Source organism: Pinus tabuliformis, chromosome J (genome assembly GCF_031772625.1).
Source record: "Pinus tabuliformis cultivar Carrire ecotype Pingquan chromosome J, CPIR1, whole genome shotgun sequence".
Classification (NCBI taxonomy): Eukaryota; Viridiplantae; Streptophyta; class Pinopsida; order Pinales; family Pinaceae; genus Pinus; species Pinus tabuliformis.
In genome coordinates, this window is record NC_142295.1 from 349300701 (window position 1) to 349321323 (window position 20623).

The 20623-nt window shown below is 40.0% G+C and overlaps 4 pseudogenes; all 4 read right to left on the reverse strand.

Moving 5' to 3' along the window:
• Positions 1–468: 468 nt before the first annotated feature.
• On the reverse strand, positions 469–1275 carry LOC149227205 (transcription factor-like protein DPB pseudogene; annotated as a pseudogene).
• Positions 1276–4848: 3573 nt separating this feature from the next.
• LOC149227206 (transcription factor-like protein DPB pseudogene) lies at positions 4849–5655 on the reverse strand (annotated as a pseudogene).
• Positions 5656–9184: 3529 nt separating this feature from the next.
• Positions 9185–9991, reverse strand: LOC149227207 (transcription factor-like protein DPB pseudogene; annotated as a pseudogene).
• A 3562-nt stretch (positions 9992–13553) lies between these two features.
• Positions 13554–14360, reverse strand: LOC149227208 (transcription factor-like protein DPB pseudogene; annotated as a pseudogene).
• Positions 14361–20623: the final 6263 nt, after the last annotated feature.

Below are 20623 nucleotides of genomic sequence, written 5' to 3' on the forward strand. Positions count from 1 at the left end.
AGAAACCAACAGTAGAGAAGGCAAGCCTTTCTCGAGACTGATTGTCAATATAATTGTGGAAACTCAGAAGTCGGAAGAAGGAATAACCTTACCTTTTAAATCTGATGTGCAGTCTGTTTAAATTTCAACAAAATCTGCCTACATGCTTGCTGGTTTTGTATTGATTGAGGACTCTTGCACACGAGTTCATCTTCACCACATTATTCAAATTTGTTAATGATTGAAGGTTGGGATTTTGACAACAGATAGATGAATATTATGTCTGGCATTTTATAATTTTGTAGAACCAGATTATGGAGGTCAAGGTTGCGTACTTTTGATACATTTACATAAATTTATGGAGATGCTGAACACTCCTTTGGCGGTCTATACAGATTGGAAAGGGTTTCAGGATGTTTTTTGACAATAAAGTTCTGAAACTAAGTGATATGTAGCTGGGGATTCGAAGTAAATGTCCATTGCTGGTTGTCACGCTGTTGGTAAGTTGAACGTTCTTGAACGCTCTCCATTGGTCGACATCGCCAGCGTTATCACAAGGAGCTTTGCATGCACTGTTGCAAGTCTCTTTAGCTCACCGGAGAACAACTTCAAAGGTACGATAGGATTCAAATGAGCATCTTCTGAAGACCATTGAGCTTCTCCATTAGAAACAGCATGCTGTGGCAAAAGACCTGCAACCTTAGAATTTGACGTTACATTCTTTCCAGCTTCCACAACAATTGAATCGACTACAACATGGCTACTATCTGCACCAGTGCTAAATGGCCTTTTACAAAAGTTCATTTCTTTCAGTACATATGCATCATCATGGAGCCCAAATGGTGTGCTGTTAAAGTCGAAGTGAACTAACTGCATGTCTTCAGAGATCTCAATTTCAACAGTGGCACGGGGATGAGTCTGGACCAATATGAAGGGTAACGATACACCCCCAGATGGAGTATTCCCTGAACTATATCTATGCTCATTTCGTTTCACCAGATTTTGAAGGCCTATAATCTGTTCTTCGAGTTCGTGAAAATAAGATGCTTTCTTCTCAATCCTACTTTTCAAGAGCAATTTCTCAGCCTTAAGCTGTTCGACATCATTTATACTTGTCTTAGGCAACCAATGGATTCCTTTTTTCTCCTTTGAAATTATCTCCATTGCCATAAGTACATTCAGTGCATCATAAACCCTTCGCCGAATGTTCTTTTCATCATATTGTTGCCGGTCTGGTGAAACAAGAGTGTTGTCCAGATTTGCATATTTAGCTACAAGTTCATCAACAACCTCTGAGTGAAGTGATTCGTGGAGAAGTGATCAGCATTGTGAAGTGAATTTGAAGCATTTTTGAAGACATTTTTGGAAGTCATTTTTTTTTGCAGTTTCTGGTAGAGATTTTGGAGCAGTTTCTTGGAGAGATTTTGCATGATTTCCATAGCAGCTAGATGCTCTGAAGTTTGAAGTTGAGGACAGCGCTCATCTTCACATTTATATATTTTTTTTGCATTGGTGATGTTATGCTCCAGTTCATTCTTGAAACGAACTGTGGACTGTTGATTTACCATGTGCCCAATTGTACCAATGTTTATTGTAGCTTGACGAGAAATGTTTATTGTAGTTTAACTTGGTAACATCCAGCTTACTCAGGTCCTGCTCCATCAACCATTTTCGCGACATTGTTGCCACTTGATAAGCCCTTACAATATCTTATAGTAAGAGTACAATATTATTTTTCTGTTGTTGTTGCCTCAGTTGTGTTTTTTAAGTGACATTGAAGAAAAATGGCCAGACTTGAAGATGCATTAAAGTTATTGAATATCCTAATTCATTCCACTGTTGATGAGATGGTCAAAGTTAACAAAGAAACTCTCTTTGACATCCAAACCTCTCTGCAAACTGCACATGAGAATATTGAGTTTTTGCAGCTTGAAACAAAGCTACAGCAGGAAGAATTACACCAGTGGAGTCATCATTCTGAACCTGTTTCTGTTCAGAACAATGAAGCAGACTCCCATAAACAGCAAGTCAATAATGGTACAGTTCACTCAAATAAAGCAGCAGTTGTATATGCAGATGCAGAAACTCAGTCTGCACTTCCCAAGCCCATCATCAGACCTTGGGACCAGCTTGTCCACAACAAGCACAGAACTGGTCTTGGATATGACAAGGACTTGTCCTTTCATATTCCAGACTACTCAAAGCCCATTCAGTTTCAGAGTGCTGGATTTATTCATGACAGTTCACCTGCTTCTCATGACAGTTCAGCTTCAGCTGTTCCAGACTCTGCCCCTCTTCTACAACAACAACAACAACAACAAAAACAACAGATAGTGAAATGCCAACACTGTGATCGAGTTGGCCATCTGAAAGATCACTGTTTTGATCTTCATCCATGTGAGCACTGTCATAAAACCAGCCATTCTTCAAACAGATGCTTCAGAAATAAACGTCCTGCAAGAACAAAGATTCATCTTGGATGGATCGCTTCTTGGCAATGGGCATCAACAGCCAAGAAGATATTCCAAACACATATCAGAATTTGTTCCAGAGTATTGAACAGTCTTGCAGTTGAGTTTTCTCCATCTTCTCACCTTGTACCTGACAGGGGGGGAAATGATGGTCATCTACAAGCTTCAAAGTCACATCAAGCGAGCCTGAGCCACAACCTGCCACACCAGTTTCAGAGTTGCAGCCAGAGACAAGATGCCTGAACATGCCTTCAGTTGGCAATCTGGGACTTCCTCTAGCAGAAGACTTCAGCTTCTTGCCAGTTTCGGAAGCATTCCAGGAACAGATTAAGAACACTTCCTCTAGCAGAAGACTCCAGCTTCTTGCCAGTTTTGGAAGAGTTCAGGAATTGCATCAAGCATTCCAGAGTTTTTGGTCATCCTTAAACCATCACAGATTGAGAACACTTCCTCTAGCAGAAAACTTCAGTTTCTTGCCAGTTTTGGAAGAGTTCCGGGAACTGCACTAAGTGTTCCAGTGTTGGTGGTCATCCTTAAACCACCGCCCTTTTTTACCAACATTTCATAGAGCACATTCAGCCTAGTGCTCCCATGCATTTTTGCACATTTTGTATTACAGCTCTCTTCTTGGACTCATACATAACCCTTCGGATTAAGGGGGGGAATGTTGGACACCTAATCCTAAAGGGTTAGTGTGGAATTCGAATGGACAAAAGCAGTCCAAGAGACCTTGGGATCTGAAACCCAAGAGTCATATGTTGTACTATAAATGTATATCTTATGGTAATAAAAAATGTACTGAATGATTTATCTTTCCTATTGTCTATGTTTTCCATGTGTGTTTAAGATGGTATCAGAGCCATGATGAGTGGCCTGTTTTCCCTGAGCAACTGGTCTGAGTTGCCTTGAATAGTGCTGACTAGAGCTGGCCTAGTCTTCTGTAACGCTCCATTAATTCTGCCATCCCTGCGCTGTACCTGCGCCCTGCTCTTCTGAAGCTGCATACAAAATGATGTCAAAGCTGAAACAATAACGCTGCCTGAAACACTGCTGAGTGAAACGCACGCTTCTGACATGCTGGCACTGTCCATATACGCTCTGCGTTCACTGTCCATATACGCTCAGCCTCTTGAAATCTTAATCCTCGCAGATTTGCAGGTGAATAACGCATCTGTCATCTACGTATCTGTCATACGCATCTGCATAGTTCTCTGCATAACGCTCATTCCAAATACATCTGCGACATTGAATAACGCATCTGCATCAAGTTTGTCATGGGGAGAGGGTTCATTTGGTGCGGTGGTTTGAAGACTCTGATGCATTAAACAGTCTTGAAACTTTGTTGAGAACCGTTGTGAACGCTGCCTGAATTGAAAGATGATGCACATGAATGAATATCTTTGAAGCTCTGAAATTGTTCTATTTGGTGCTGCGGAGAGTCGATCATATCAGACGAGAGAATTTCTTTTAAAGTTTTGCTTTTGGTTGGTTTTTGGAATTTGTTTTCGGCCTTCTTGAGGATAAAAGAAAGGCTTATCTCTGAGCAACAGATTTATGATGCGTTCATTGAGCAATCTGAAGTGTGGACCTGTGGCAGTTCTTTAGGGCATAAACTCAACATCTATTCCGAAGCCCTAATGTTATCTCCAGCCCTGTGACAATGATTAAAATTATGCGAGGATTGAAGGAAATATTTATGTTTGTTTTGGCTTTGGGATATTTTTGCAAGTCGAAGTTCTAGGTATCTGTGGTCAAATAATATTATTTGCTGCACCAATGAAGTTCTGAAAATTTACATGAAGTTAAAGTTTGAGATGAAAAAATGATGGCTGCGTGGAGGTTCACTGGGATTGTAAAGGAGTTACTCCATTGATGAGGAGTTACTCCATGGTGAACGCTGTCCATTGGGTTACTCGGGGAAGAAACCAACAGTAGAGAAGGCAAGCCTTTCTCGAGACTGATTGTCAATATAATTGTGGAAACTCAGAAGTCGGAAGAAGGAATAACCTTACCTTTTAAATCTGATGTGCAGTCTGTTTAAATTTCAACAAAATCTGCCTACATGCTTGCTGGTTTTGTATTGATTGAGGACTCTTGCACACGAGTTCATCTTCACCACATTATTCAAATTTGTTAATGATTGAAGGTTGGGATTTTGACAACTTTTGACAATAGATAGATGAATATTATGTCTGGCATTTTATAATTTTGTAGAACCAGATTATGGAGGTCAAGGTTGCGTACTTTTGATACATTTACATAAATTTATGGAGATGCTGAACACTCCTTTGGCGGTCTATACAGATTGGAAAGGGTTTCAGGATGTTTTTTGACAATAAAGTTCTGAAACTAAGTGATATGTAGCTGGGGATTCGAAGTAAATGTCCATTGCTGGTTGTCACGCTGTTGGTAAGTTGAACGTTCTTGAACGCTCTCCATTGGTCGACATCGCCAGCGTTATCACAAGGAGCTTTGCATGCACTGTTGCAAGTCTCTTTAGCTCACCGGAGAACAACTTCAAAGGTACGATAGGATTCAAATGAGCATCTTCTGAAGACCATTGAGCTTCTCCATTAGAAACAGCATGCTGTGGCAAAAGACCTGCAACCTTAGAATTTGACGTTACATTCTTTCCAGCTTCCACAACAATTGAATCGACTACAACATGGCTACTATCTGCACCAGTGCTAAATGGCCTTTTACAAAAGTTCATTTCTTTCAGTACATATGCATCATCATGGAGCCCAAATGGTGTGCTGTTAAAGTCGAAGTGAACTAACTGCATGTCTTCAGAGATCTCAATTTCAACAGTGGCACGGGGATGAGTCTGGACCAATATGAAGGGTAACGATACACCCCCAGATGGAGTATTCCCTGAACTATATCTATGCTCATTTCGTTTCACCAGATTTTGAAGGCCTATAATCTGTTCTTCGAGTTCGTGAAAATAAGATGCTTTCTTCTCAATCCTACTTTTCAAGAGCAATTTCTCAGCCTTAAGCTGTTCGACATCATTTATACTTGTCTTAGGCAACCAATGGATTCCTTTTTTCTCCTTTGAAATTATCTCCATTGCCATAAGTACATTCAGTGCATCATAAACCCTTCGCCGAATGTTCTTTTCATCATATTGTTGCCGGTCTGGTGAAACAAGAGTGTTGTCCAGATTTGCATATTTAGCTACAAGTTCATCAACAACCTCTGAGTGAAGTGATTCGTGGAGAAGTGATCAGCATTGTGAAGTGAATTTGAAGCATTTTTGAAGACATTTTTGGAAGTCATTTTTTTTTGCAGTTTCTGGTAGAGATTTTGGAGCAGTTTCTTGGAGAGATTTTGCATGATTTCCATAGCAGCTAGATGCTCTGAAGTTTGAAGTTGAGGACAGCGCTCATCTTCACATTTATATATTTTTTTTGCATTGGTGATGTTATGCTCCAGTTCATTCTTGAAACGAACTGTGGACTGTTGATTTACCATGTGCCCAATTGTACCAATGTTTATTGTAGCTTGACGAGAAATGTTTATTGTAGTTTAACTTGGTAACATCCAGCTTACTCAGGTCCTGCTCCATCAACCATTTTCGCGACATTGTTGCCACTTGATAAGCCCTTACAATATCTTATAGTAAGAGTACAATATTATTTTTCTGTTGTTGTTGCCTCAGTTGTGTTTTTTAAGTGACATTGAAGAAAAATGGCCAGACTTGAAGATGCATTAAAGTTATTGAATATCCTAATTCATTCCACTGTTGATGAGATGGTCAAAGTTAACAAAGAAACTCTCTTTGACATCCAAACCTCTCTGCAAACTGCACATGAGAATATTGAGTTTTTGCAGCTTGAAACAAAGCTACAGCAGGAAGAATTACACCAGTGGAGTCATCATTCTGAACCTGTTTCTGTTCAGAACAATGAAGCAGACTCCCATAAACAGCAAGTCAATAATGGTACAGTTCACTCAAATAAAGCAGCAGTTGTATATGCAGATGCAGAAACTCAGTCTGCACTTCCCAAGCCCATCATCAGACCTTGGGACCAGCTTGTCCACAACAAGCACAGAACTGGTCTTGGATATGACAAGGACTTGTCCTTTCATATTCCAGACTACTCAAAGCCCATTCAGTTTCAGAGTGCTGGATTTATTCATGACAGTTCACCTGCTTCTCATGACAGTTCAGCTTCAGCTGTTCCAGACTCTGCCCCTCTTCTACAACAACAACAACAACAACAAAAACAACAGATAGTGAAATGCCAACACTGTGATCGAGTTGGCCATCTGAAAGATCACTGTTTTGATCTTCATCCATGTGAGCACTGTCATAAAACCAGCCATTCTTCAAACAGATGCTTCAGAAATAAACGTCCTGCAAGAACAAAGATTCATCTTGGATGGATCGCTTCTTGGCAATGGGCATCAACAGCCAAGAAGATATTCCAAACACATATCAGAATTTGTTCCAGAGTATTGAACAGTCTTGCAGTTGAGTTTTCTCCATCTTCTCACCTTGTACCTGACAGGGGGGGAAATGATGGTCATCTACAAGCTTCAAAGTCACATCAAGCGAGCCTGAGCCACAACCTGCCACACCAGTTTCAGAGTTGCAGCCAGAGACAAGATGCCTGAACATGCCTTCAGTTGGCAATCTGGGACTTCCTCTAGCAGAAGACTTCAGCTTCTTGCCAGTTTCGGAAGCATTCCAGGAACAGATTAAGAACACTTCCTCTAGCAGAAGACTCCAGCTTCTTGCCAGTTTTGGAAGAGTTCAGGAATTGCATCAAGCATTCCAGAGTTTTTGGTCATCCTTAAACCATCACAGATTGAGAACACTTCCTCTAGCAGAAAACTTCAGTTTCTTGCCAGTTTTGGAAGAGTTCCGGGAACTGCACTAAGTGTTCCAGTGTTGGTGGTCATCCTTAAACCACCGCCCTTTTTTACCAACATTTCATAGAGCACATTCAGCCTAGTGCTCCCATGCATTTTTGCACATTTTGTATTACAGCTCTCTTCTTGGACTCATACATAACCCTTCGGATTAAGGGGGGGAATGTTGGACACCTAATCCTAAAGGGTTAGTGTGGAATTCGAATGGACAAAAGCAGTCCAAGAGACCTTGGGATCTGAAACCCAAGAGTCATATGTTGTACTATAAATGTATATCTTATGGTAATAAAAAATGTACTGAATGATTTATCTTTCCTATTGTCTATGTTTTCCATGTGTGTTTAAGATGGTATCAGAGCCATGATGAGTGGCCTGTTTTCCCTGAGCAACTGGTCTGAGTTGCCTTGAATAGTGCTGACTAGAGCTGGCCTAGTCTTCTGTAACGCTCCATTAATTCTGCCATCCCTGCGCTGTACCTGCGCCCTGCTCTTCTGAAGCTGCATACAAAATGATGTCAAAGCTGAAACAATAACGCTGCCTGAAACACTGCTGAGTGAAACGCACGCTTCTGACATGCTGGCACTGTCCATATACGCTCTGCGTTCACTGTCCATATACGCTCAGCCTCTTGAAATCTTAATCCTCGCAGATTTGCAGGTGAATAACGCATCTGTCATCTACGTATCTGTCATACGCATCTGCATAGTTCTCTGCATAACGCTCATTCCAAATACATCTGCGACATTGAATAACGCATCTGCATCAAGTTTGTCATGGGGAGAGGGTTCATTTGGTGCGGTGGTTTGAAGACTCTGATGCATTAAACAGTCTTGAAACTTTGTTGAGAACCGTTGTGAACGCTGCCTGAATTGAAAGATGATGCACATGAATGAATATCTTTGAAGCTCTGAAATTGTTCTATTTGGTGCTGCGGAGAGTCGATCATATCAGACGAGAGAATTTCTTTTAAAGTTTTGCTTTTGGTTGGTTTTTGGAATTTGTTTTCGGCCTTCTTGAGGATAAAAGAAAGGCTTATCTCTGAGCAACAGATTTATGATGCGTTCATTGAGCAATCTGAAGTGTGGACCTGTGGCAGTTCTTTAGGGCATAAACTCAACATCTATTCCGAAGCCCTAATGTTATCTCCAGCCCTGTGACAATGATTAAAATTATGCGAGGATTGAAGGAAATATTTATGTTTGTTTTGGCTTTGGGATATTTTTGCAAGTCGAAGTTCTAGGTATCTGTGGTCAAATAATATTATTTGCTGCACCAATGAAGTTCTGAAAATTTACATGAAGTTAAAGTTTGAGATGAAAAAATGATGGCTGCGTGGAGGTTCACTGGGATTGTAAAGGAGTTACTCCATTGATGAGGAGTTACTCCATGGTGAACGCTGTCCATTGGGTTACTCGGGGAAGAAACCAACAGTAGAGAAGGCAAGCCTTTCTCGAGACTGATTGTCAATATAATTGTGGAAACTCAGAAGTCGGAAGAAGGAATAACCTTACCTTTTAAATCTGATGTGCAGTCTGTTTAAATTTCAACAAAATCTGCCTACATGCTTGCTGGTTTTGTATTGATTGAGGACTCTTGCACACGAGTTCATCTTCACCACATTATTCAAATTTGTTAATGATTGAAGGTTGGGATTTTGACAACTTTTGACAATAGATAGATGAATATTATGTCTGGCATTTTATAATTTTGTAGAACCAGATTATGGAGGTCAAGGTTGCGTACTTTTGATACATTTACATAAATTTATGGAGATGCGATGTTTTTTGACAATAAAGTTCTGAAACTAAGTGATATGTAGCTGGGGATTCGAAGTAAATGTCCATTGCTGGTTGTCACGCTGTTGGTAAGTTGAACGTTCTTGAACGCTCTCCATTGGTCGACATCGCCAGCGTTATCACAAGGAGCTTTGCATGCACTGTTGCAAGTCTCTTTAGCTCACCGGAGAACAACTTCAAAGGTACGATAGGATTCAAATGAGCATCTTCTGAAGACCATTGAGCTTCTCCATTAGAAACAGCATGCTGTGGCAAAAGACCTGCAACCTTAGAATTTGACGTTACATTCTTTCCAGCTTCCACAACAATTGAATCGACTACAACATGGCTACTATCTGCACCAGTGCTAAATGGCCTTTTACAAAAGTTCATTTCTTTCAGTACATATGCATCATCATGGAGCCCAAATGGTGTGCTGTTAAAGTCGAAGTGAACTAACTGCATGTCTTCAGAGATCTCAATTTCAACAGTGGCACGGGGATGAGTCTGGACCAATATGAAGGGTAACGATACACCCCCAGATGGAGTATTCCCTGAACTATATCTATGCTCATTTCGTTTCACCAGATTTTGAAGGCCTATAATCTGTTCTTCGAGTTCGTGAAAATAAGATGCTTTCTTCTCAATCCTACTTTTCAAGAGCAATTTCTCAGCCTTAAGCTGTTCGACATCATTTATACTTGTCTTAGGCAACCAATGGATTCCTTTTTTCTCCTTTGAAATTATCTCCATTGCCATAAGTACATTCAGTGCATCATAAACCCTTCGCCGAATGTTCTTTTCATCATATTGTTGCCGGTCTGGTGAAACAAGAGTGTTGTCCAGATTTGCATATTTAGCTACAAGTTCATCAACAACCTCTGAGTGAAGTGATTCGTGGAGAAGTGATCAGCATTGTGAAGTGAATTTGAAGCATTTTTGAAGACATTTTTGGAAGTCATTTTTTTTTGCAGTTTCTGGTAGAGATTTTGGAGCAGTTTCTTGGAGAGATTTTGCATGATTTCCATAGCAGCTAGATGCTCTGAAGTTTGAAGTTGAGGACAGCGCTCATCTTCACATTTATATATTTTTTTTGCATTGGTGATGTTATGCTCCAGTTCATTCTTGAAACGAACTGTGGACTGTTGATTTACCATGTGCCCAATTGTACCAATGTTTATTGTAGCTTGACGAGAAATGTTTATTGTAGTTTAACTTGGTAACATCCAGCTTACTCAGGTCCTGCTCCATCAACCATTTTCGCGACATTGTTGCCACTTGATAAGCCCTTACAATATCTTATAGTAAGAGTACAATATTATTTTTCTGTTGTTGTTGCCTCAGTTGTGTTTTTTAAGTGACATTGAAGAAAAATGGCCAGACTTGAAGATGCATTAAAGTTATTGAATATCCTAATTCATTCCACTGTTGATGAGATGGTCAAAGTTAACAAAGAAACTCTCTTTGACATCCAAACCTCTCTGCAAACTGCACATGAGAATATTGAGTTTTTGCAGCTTGAAACAAAGCTACAGCAGGAAGAATTACACCAGTGGAGTCATCATTCTGAACCTGTTTCTGTTCAGAACAATGAAGCAGACTCCCATAAACAGCAAGTCAATAATGGTACAGTTCACTCAAATAAAGCAGCAGTTGTATATGCAGATGCAGAAACTCAGTCTGCACTTCCCAAGCCCATCATCAGACCTTGGGACCAGCTTGTCCACAACAAGCACAGAACTGGTCTTGGATATGACAAGGACTTGTCCTTTCATATTCCAGACTACTCAAAGCCCATTCAGTTTCAGAGTGCTGGATTTATTCATGACAGTTCACCTGCTTCTCATGACAGTTCAGCTTCAGCTGTTCCAGACTCTGCCCCTCTTCTACAACAACAACAACAACAACAAAAACAACAGATAGTGAAATGCCAACACTGTGATCGAGTTGGCCATCTGAAAGATCACTGTTTTGATCTTCATCCATGTGAGCACTGTCATAAAACCAGCCATTCTTCAAACAGATGCTTCAGAAATAAACGTCCTGCAAGAACAAAGATTCATCTTGGATGGATCGCTTCTTGGCAATGGGCATCAACAGCCAAGAAGATATTCCAAACACATATCAGAATTTGTTCCAGAGTATTGAACAGTCTTGCAGTTGAGTTTTCTCCATCTTCTCACCTTGTACCTGACAGGGGGGGAAATGATGGTCATCTACAAGCTTCAAAGTCACATCAAGCGAGCCTGAGCCACAACCTGCCACACCAGTTTCAGAGTTGCAGCCAGAGACAAGATGCCTGAACATGCCTTCAGTTGGCAATCTGGGACTTCCTCTAGCAGAAGACTTCAGCTTCTTGCCAGTTTCGGAAGCATTCCAGGAACAGATTAAGAACACTTCCTCTAGCAGAAGACTCCAGCTTCTTGCCAGTTTTGGAAGAGTTCAGGAATTGCATCAAGCATTCCAGAGTTTTTGGTCATCCTTAAACCATCACAGATTGAGAACACTTCCTCTAGCAGAAAACTTCAGTTTCTTGCCAGTTTTGGAAGAGTTCCGGGAACTGCACTAAGTGTTCCAGTGTTGGTGGTCATCCTTAAACCACCGCCCTTTTTTACCAACATTTCATAGAGCACATTCAGCCTAGTGCTCCCATGCATTTTTGCACATTTTGTATTACAGCTCTCTTCTTGGACTCATACATAACCCTTCGGATTAAGGGGGGGAATGTTGGACACCTAATCCTAAAGGGTTAGTGTGGAATTCGAATGGACAAAAGCAGTCCAAGAGACCTTGGGATCTGAAACCCAAGAGTCATATGTTGTACTATAAATGTATATCTTATGGTAATAAAAAATGTACTGAATGATTTATCTTTCCTATTGTCTATGTTTTCCATGTGTGTTTAACATGGTATCAGAGCCATGATGAGTGGCCTGTTTTCCCTGAGCAACTGGTCTGAGTTGCCTTGAATAGTGCTGACTAGAGCTGGCCTAGTCTTCTGTAACGCTCCATTAATTCTGCCATCCCTGCGCTGTACCTGCGCCCTGCTCTTCTGAAGCTGCATACAAAATGATGTCAAAGCTGAAACAATAACGCTGCCTGAAACACTGCTGAGTGAAACGCACGCTTCTGACATGCTGGCACTGTCCATATACGCTCTGCGTTCACTGTCCATATACGCTCAGCCTCTTGAAATCTTAATCCTCGCAGATTTGCAGGTGAATAACGCATCTGTCATCTACGTATCTGTCATACGCATCTGCATAGTTCTCTGCATAACGCTCATTCCAAATACATCTGCGACATTGAATAACGCATCTGCATCAAGTTTGTCATGGGGAGAGGGTTCATTTGGTGCGGTGGTTTGAAGACTCTGATGCATTAAACAGTCTTGAAACTTTGTTGAGAACCGTTGTGAACGCTGCCTGAATTGAAAGATGATGCACATGAATGAATATCTTTGAAGCTCTGAAATTGTTCTATTTGGCCCTGTGGAGAGTCGATCATATCAGACGAGAGAATTTCTTTTAAAGTTTTGCTTTTGGTTGGTTTTTGGAATTCGTTTTCGGCCTTCTTGAGGATAAAAGAAAGGCTTATCTCTGAGCAACAGATTTATGATGCGTTCATTGAGCAATCTGAAGTGTGGACCTGTGGCAGTTCTTTAGGGCATAAACTCAACACCTATTCCGAAGCCCTAATGTTATCTCCAGCCCTGTGACAATGATTAAAATTATGCGAGGATTGAAGGAAATATTTATGTTTGTTTTGGCTTTGGATATTTTTGCAAGTCGAAGTTCTAGGTATCTGTGGTCAAATAATATTATTTGTTGCACCAATGAAGTTCTGAAAATTTACATGAAGTTAAAGTTTGAGATGAAAAAATGATGGCTGCGTGGAGGTTCACTGGGATTGTAAAGGAGTTACTCCATTGATGAGGAGTTACTCCATGGTGAACGCTGTCCATTGGGTTACTCGGGGAAGAAACCAACAGTAGAGAAGGCAAGCCTTTCTCGAGACTGATTGTCAATATAATTGTGGAAACTCAGAAGTCGGAAGAAGGAATAACCTTACCTTTTAAATCTGATGTGCAGTCTGTTTAAATTTCAACAAAATCTGCCTACATGCTTGCTGGTTTTGTATTGATTGAGGACTCTTGCACACGAGTTCATCTTCACCACATTATTCAAATTTGTTAATGATTGAAGGTTGGGATTTTGACAACAGATAGATGAATATTATGTCTGGCATTTTATAATTTTGTAGAACCAGATTATGGAGGTCAAGGTTGCGTACTTTTGATACATTTACATAAATTTATGGAGATGCTGAACACTCCTTTGGCGGTCTATACAGATTGGAAAGGGTTTCAGGATGTTTTTTGACAATAAAGTTCTGAAACTAAGTGATATGTAGCTGGGGATTCGAAGTAAATGTCCATTGCTGGTTGTCACGCTGTTGGTAAGTTGAACGTTCTTGAACGCTCTCCATTGGTCGACATCGCCAGCGTTATCACAAGGAGCTTTGCATGCACTGTTGCAAGTCTCTTTAGCTCACCGGAGAACAACTTCAAAGGTACGATAGGATTCAAATGAGCATCTTCTGAAGACCATTGAGCTTCTCCATTAGAAACAGCATGCTGTGGCAAAAGACCTGCAACCTTAGAATTTGACGTTACATTCTTTCCAGCTTCCACAACAATTGAATCGACTACAACATGGCTACTATCTGCACCAGTGCTAAATGGCCTTTTACAAAAGTTCATTTCTTTCAGTACATATGCATCATCATGGAGCCCAAATGGTGTGTTGTTAAAGTCGAAGTGAACTAACTGCATGTCTTCAGAGATCTCAATTTCAACAGTGGCACGGGGATGAGTCTGGACCAATATGAAGGGTAACGATACACCCCCAGATGGAGTATTCCCTGAACTATATCTATGCTCATTTCGTTTCACCAGATTTTGAAGGCCTATAATCTGTTCTTCGAGTTCGTGAAAATAAGATGCTTTCTTCTCAATCCTACTTTTCAAGAGCAATTTCTCAGCCTTAAGCTGTTCGACATCATTTATACTTGTCTTAGGCAACCAATGGATTCCTTTTTTCTCCTTTGAAATTATCTCCATTGCCATAAGTACATTCAGTGCATCATAAACCCTTCGCCGAATGTTCTTTTCATCATATTGTTGCCGGTCTGGTGAAACAAGAGTGTTGTCCAGATTTGCATATTTAGCTACAAGTTCATCAACAACCTCTGAGTGAAGTGATTCGTGGAGAAGTGATCAGCATTGTGAAGTGAATTTGAAGCATTTTTGAAGACATTTTTGGAAGTCATTTTTTTTTGCAGTTTCTGGTAGAGATTTTGGAGCAGTTTCTTGGAGAGATTTTGCATGATTTCCATAGCAGCTAGATGCTCTGAAGTTTGAAGTTGAGGACAGCGCTCATCTTCACATTTATATATTTTTTTTGCATTGGTGATGTTATGCTCCAGTTCATTCTTGAAACGAACTGTGGACTGTTGATTTACCATGTGCCCAATTGTACCAATGTTTATTGTAGCTTGACGAGAAATGTTTATTGTAGTTTAACTTGGTAACATCCAGCTTACTCAGGTCCTGCTCCATCAACCATTTTCGCGACATTGTTGCCACTTGATAAGCCCTTACAATATCTTATAGTAAGAGTACAATATTATTTTTCTGTTGTTGTTGCCTCAGTTGTGTTTTTTAAGTGACATTGAAGAAAAATGGCCAGACTTGAAGATGCATTAAAGTTATTGAATATCCTAATTCATTCCACTGTTGATGAGATGGTCAAAGTTAACAAAGAAACTCTCTTTGACATCCAAACCTCTCTGCAAACTGCACATGAGAATATTGAGTTTTTGCAGCTTGAAACAAAGCTACAGCAGGAAGAATTACACCAGTGGAGTCATCATTCTGAACCTGTTTCTGTTCAGAACAATGAAGCAGACTCCCATAAACAGCAAGTCAATAATGGTACAGTTCACTCAAATAAAGCAGCAGTTGTATATGCAGATGCAGAAACTCAGTCTGCACTTCCCAAGCCCATCATCAGACCTTGGGACCAGCTTGTCCACAACAAGCACAGAACTGGTCTTGGATATGACAAGGACTTGTCCTTTCATATTCCAGACTACTCAAAGCCCATTCAGTTTCAGAGTGCTGGATTTATTCATGACAGTTCACCTGCTTCTCATGACAGTTCAGCTTCAGCTGTTCCAGACTTTGCCCCTCTTCTACAACAACAACAACAACAACAAAAACAACAGATAGTGAAATGCCAACACTGTGATCGAGTTGGCCATCTGAAAGATCACTGTTTTGATCTTCATCCATGTGAGCACTGTCATAAAACCAGCCATTCTTCAAACAGATGCTTCAGAAATAAACGTCCTGCAAGAACAAAGATTCATCTTGGATGGATCGCTTCTTGGCAATGGGCATCAACAGCCAAGAAGATATTCCAAACACATATCAGAATTTGTTCCAGAGTATTGAACAGTCTTGCAGTTGAGTTTTCTCCATCTTCTCACCTTGTACCTGACAGGGGGGGAAATGATGGTCATCTACAAGCTTCAAAGTCACATCAAGCGAGCCTGAGCCACAACCTGCCACACCAGTTTCAGAGTTGCAGCCAGAGACAAGATGCCTGAACATGCCTTCAGTTGGCAATCTGGGACTTCCTCTAGCAGAAGACTTCAGCTTCTTGCCAGTTTCGGAAGCATTCCAGGAACAGATTAAGAACACTTCCTCTAGCAGAAGACTCCAGCTTCTTGCCAGTTTTGGAAGAGTTCAGGAATTGCATCAAGCATTCCAGAGTTTTTGGTCATCCTTAAACCATCACAGATTGAGAACACTTCCTCTAGCAGAAAACTTCAGTTTCTTGCCAGTTTTGGAAGAGTTCCGGGAACTGCACTAAGTGTTCCAGTGTTGGTGGTCATCCTTAAACCACCGCCCTTTTTTACCAACATTTCATAGAGCACATTCAGCCTAGTGCTCCCATGCATTTTTGCACATTTTGTATTACAGCTCTCTTCTTGGACTCATACATAACCCTTCGGATTAAGGGGGGGAATGTTGGACACCTAATCCTAAAGGGTTAGTGTGGAATTCGAATGGACAAAAGCAGTCCAAGAGACCTTGGGATCTGAAACCCAAGAGTCATATGTTGTACTATAAATGTATATCTTATGGTAATAAAAAATGTACTGAATGATTTATCTTTCCTATTGTCTATGTTTTCCATGTGTGTTTAACAATATATATGATGAAACCTCCTAGTTTTGAAATCTTAGGGCCAAAAAACAAAATGTGCCAATCGTGTAAGGAATTATATGGGTTAAAACATGCTCCTAGAGTTTGGTATGCTAAAATAGATGGTCTATCGTTAAAAATATAGTTTTCTACGGAGAGAATCATATGATACTTTGTATGTTAGACTTCAAGAAAATAATTTGGTTATTTTGGTAATGTACATTGATGATTTTCTAGTAGTATCAAACAATGATGATCATATTTCTCAAGTAAAGAAAGAGCTTCAAAAAGGTTTTGAAATGATATGATAACTGGGGGGTTAATTCACTACTATCTTGGAATTGAAGTAATACAAGGACAAACAAGTGTATTTATTCTCCAAACTAAAGGTGTCTTGGAATTATTGAAGAAGCTGGAATGGAGGATTGTAAACCACCTTCCACCCCCACGAACAAAAATTAAAACTTTAAAAGTTTGAATGAGGGGGACTTATCAACAATACCATGTAAGGAAATTGATTAGAACTTTAATCTATTTGACAAATGCTAGTCCAAACTGTAGTATCATTTCAATGTATATCTAGGAATCTAGAGAAGGCCATTGGAATGTAACAAAAAAAGGTAATTTGATATCTTCAAGGGACAAAAGATTTTAGAATTGAATATTAAAAAAAATAGACTTGTTGAATATTCAAATGCAATTTTTTTTTGGAGATATTGATCACATGGCTTCTATATTAGAGCATTTAATGAATATGGAATCAATTGCAGTGTCATGGAGTTGTAAGAAGTAGAGAACAACTGCGAATTCAACAACAAAAGTAAAGCATATTTTAGCTTGAGAAGTAGCAAGTGAAATAATGTGGTTGTGAAGAATTTAATAGGATCTTTGGGTTGTTCGAAATGAAGATGAAGATCCTTTGTTATTAATCAACAATCAAGTTAGCCATAAATCTAGTGTTTCATTCAATTAAAAAACATGTGGATACAAAGTACCATTACATCATAACTTTTATCATAAAAGGAATCATGAATACTAAAATGTTGTCCAATAGAAGACTATGCTTCAAATATCTATACTAAATCACTTTCACTTGGGAGAATTAAACTCACTAATTTTAGGGTTGAACTTGGTGTTTGCTCAAGACAACTTTTGGATCAAAGGGTGGAATGTTAGTAGTAGTATACTAAAGTTCAAGTTATATATCATAAGTTTTTATAATATAAATGTATATCAATCATGCTAATGTGATTATTTGGTTATTTGCCCATATTAGTTTTTAGAAATTACTTTTTGAATTATATAAATAAAGTTATTTAGAAATAACCATAATAAAGTTTAAGTTATATACCATATGTTTATAATTTTCTAGAATAAAATGTTATATATATATAGAAATCAATCACACTAACACAATTATTTTGATACTTGTCTATATCAGTTTTTATACACTATTTTTTGAGTTATAGAATTCAAATTATTAAAAATTACGTCCATCCATTTTGAGGTTGATTTTCACCTTTAGCCCTCACATATAGTTAATGTAATTTTTTTTCCTCTATTAATAAAATTTTTGCGTCTGAGGATACTTTGTCATTTATCTTAGGGTAGGTTTATTAAAAGTAAATAATTTTGAAATATTGGTAGTTTAGAAGCTATCTTTTTGGGTCGGCTTAAGAAGATGGGATGTCAACTCAACCATATGAAGGGTCAACTAGGAGCTAAAGAGACATGCCAGTTGGGCTACTCACACCCATTCACATCCCTCATGACTTGTATATATATGTGGCAAGGTGTGCAACCAAAAACAAGGCGTGGAGCTCTGAAGAAGCCACAAACCTAGCCACAGGAGCAAGATAGAGGACGAAGGGAAACCTTAGGCTTGCTAAAAGAGGCCACAACCAAGGAGGAAGCAAGGTCGAGTTGTGGCTGGAAGGAGGCTGCATTAGGGCTTGTTTGGAGAGCTAGAAAGGACGTTGCGAGGCTGGTTAAATTGGCCGCAGGCCTAAGGAGAAGTTGTTGGATAATGGAAGGCTATTTTGGAGGGCTGAGGCTGATTGAAGCAACTCACAACTAAGGAGAATAGGCCATAGGCCTATTGTGGGTAACAAAAGGCTAAAACAAGGAAGATAGGGATGTTGAAGGTTAAGAGTAGCTAGTTGAAGGAATGGTAAAGGATATATGATGGAGAAAAGTGCTGGCTGCAAGGGACAACAAGCCAGTTGTGGAGGAATGTGGGCTAAAGTAACATGCCTAGGTGAGTAAACTATTGTTTGGTTAATTCAAGTTGGGCAAGAAATGTTTAGAGAGAAAAGCCTCAACCCTAAGAGTTTGGTCACAAGGAAATGACATTGTATTTTAGGCATTGTACAAGGATAAAGGGTCATTATCCCTCGTATGAGAGCCCTGCGATTTTTCTTATTAATGGACTGATAAGAAACAAGTTTGGGCATAAATTATTTTGTACTATCATTTGATCTAATTGTTGATATATTCCATCGTGCAAAATTGTTTAAAATTAGGCACTGCTAGTGTGTTTATGTCTTCTAGATAAGAGCATAGACTAGACCAGGGGTGCGTGGAATTCTAACATGGGATCAGAGCTACTTTGAAGAATTGTTGGGTCAAATTTGTGCATAGGTAGTAGCTCTAAGAGAGAGATGTGGGATTGTTTCAGGAAGCAACAATGTTGCCAAGTGAGTTGGCTAGGGATGCCTTGTGAGACATGGAGTAAAATCTTTAGATAAGGAGTTGTGGAATTATTGCAACTTGGGGTGGTAGAATGGGGGTTTTGGTGGATTGGTGAACTCAGTGCATAGGAGTATGTTGAGTGGTGGGTTGCCAATATCGTTGATGGACTTCTGTTGACTTGTAAAAGTAAGTTATGACAACTTAGGTGCCTTGGCAGGGAGTGCTTTGGCATGGAGTAGGTATCTTCACGTGGATGGTAGGTTGATTGTGAGATGGATTTTTCATCAGGTTGCAGAGTTGCACATCTGACAATAGAGCCATGTGCATATGAGGTGTTTGACCTAGGAGGACGACGACACTTGCATAGTTGAGTTGTGGTGATCTAGAGTGGACTAGGCCAAGTATTAAACTGCAACTTGAGACTGACCTTGAAAGGACACAAGCTCAGTTGTAGCATGTGCATAAGTTTTTGTGAGGTTACTTTTCGGGAGGTAAAGTTGAGTGAGCCAAGGGAAGTTTGTGTAGGATTAGAGGGAGTCTCGCTTCAGAGGGATTTTGTAGGTTCAGAGGGAGAGTCAACAACCTAGTGGAAAGTCATTGTGTGTGTAAGGAAAGTCGTAGACCGTGTAAGGAAGTCATCGTGCACACAAGGAAATTCATGGTACATGCAAGGAAGTCATAGAACATGTAAGGAAAGTCACGATCATGTAAGAAAAGTCATGGCACATGCAAGGAATTCATGGCCATGCAAGGAAAAGTCATGGAGTTGGAGATTTCTAGGAACAAGGAAAGTCATGGTTTGGATGGCCATGCAGGATGCTCTGAAGTGGGAGGCTTCTAGGAGCATGGTGTCTTTGAAGATCCAAGTCTTCCAGAAGGATGTGGTTGCGGATAAGATTCAAAGGCAGGGCGACTTCTAGGTGATGGTGGAAATACCTTCCTCAGTAAGAGGGAGTGTTGATATATTGGTAGTTTGGAAGGTATTTTTTTGGGTCGGCTTAAGAATATGGAATGTCGGCTCAGGTATATGAAGGGTTGGCTGGGAGCCAAAGAGACATGTCAGTTGGGCTACTCGCACCCCTTTTCATCCCTTGTGACTTGTCTATATATGTGGTATGGTGTGCCACCAAGAAGAGGGCATGGAGCTCTAAGGAACCAGAAAACTATCCATAGGATTGAGAGAGAGGATGAAGGGAAGCCTTAGGATTGCTAAAAAGAGGCTGCAACCAAGGAGGAGGCAAGGCTGAGTTCTGTGGCTGGAAGGAGGCTGAGTTAGAGCCTATTTGGAGAGATGGAAAGGAGGTTGCGGGCCTAGGGAGAAGCCACTAGCCAGTAGAAGGTTATTTTGGAGGGCTGAAGCCTAAAATATGAGGCAAAGTCTAATTGAAGTAGATCACAACTAAGGAGTATAGGCCACATGCTTGTTGTGGGTAACAAAAAGGCTACAACAAGGAAGATAGGGCTATTGAAGGTTAAGAGTAGCTAGTTGAGGACTAGTAAAAGCTACAAGAAGGAGAAAAGTATTGGTTGTAGGGGACAACAAGCCAACTGTG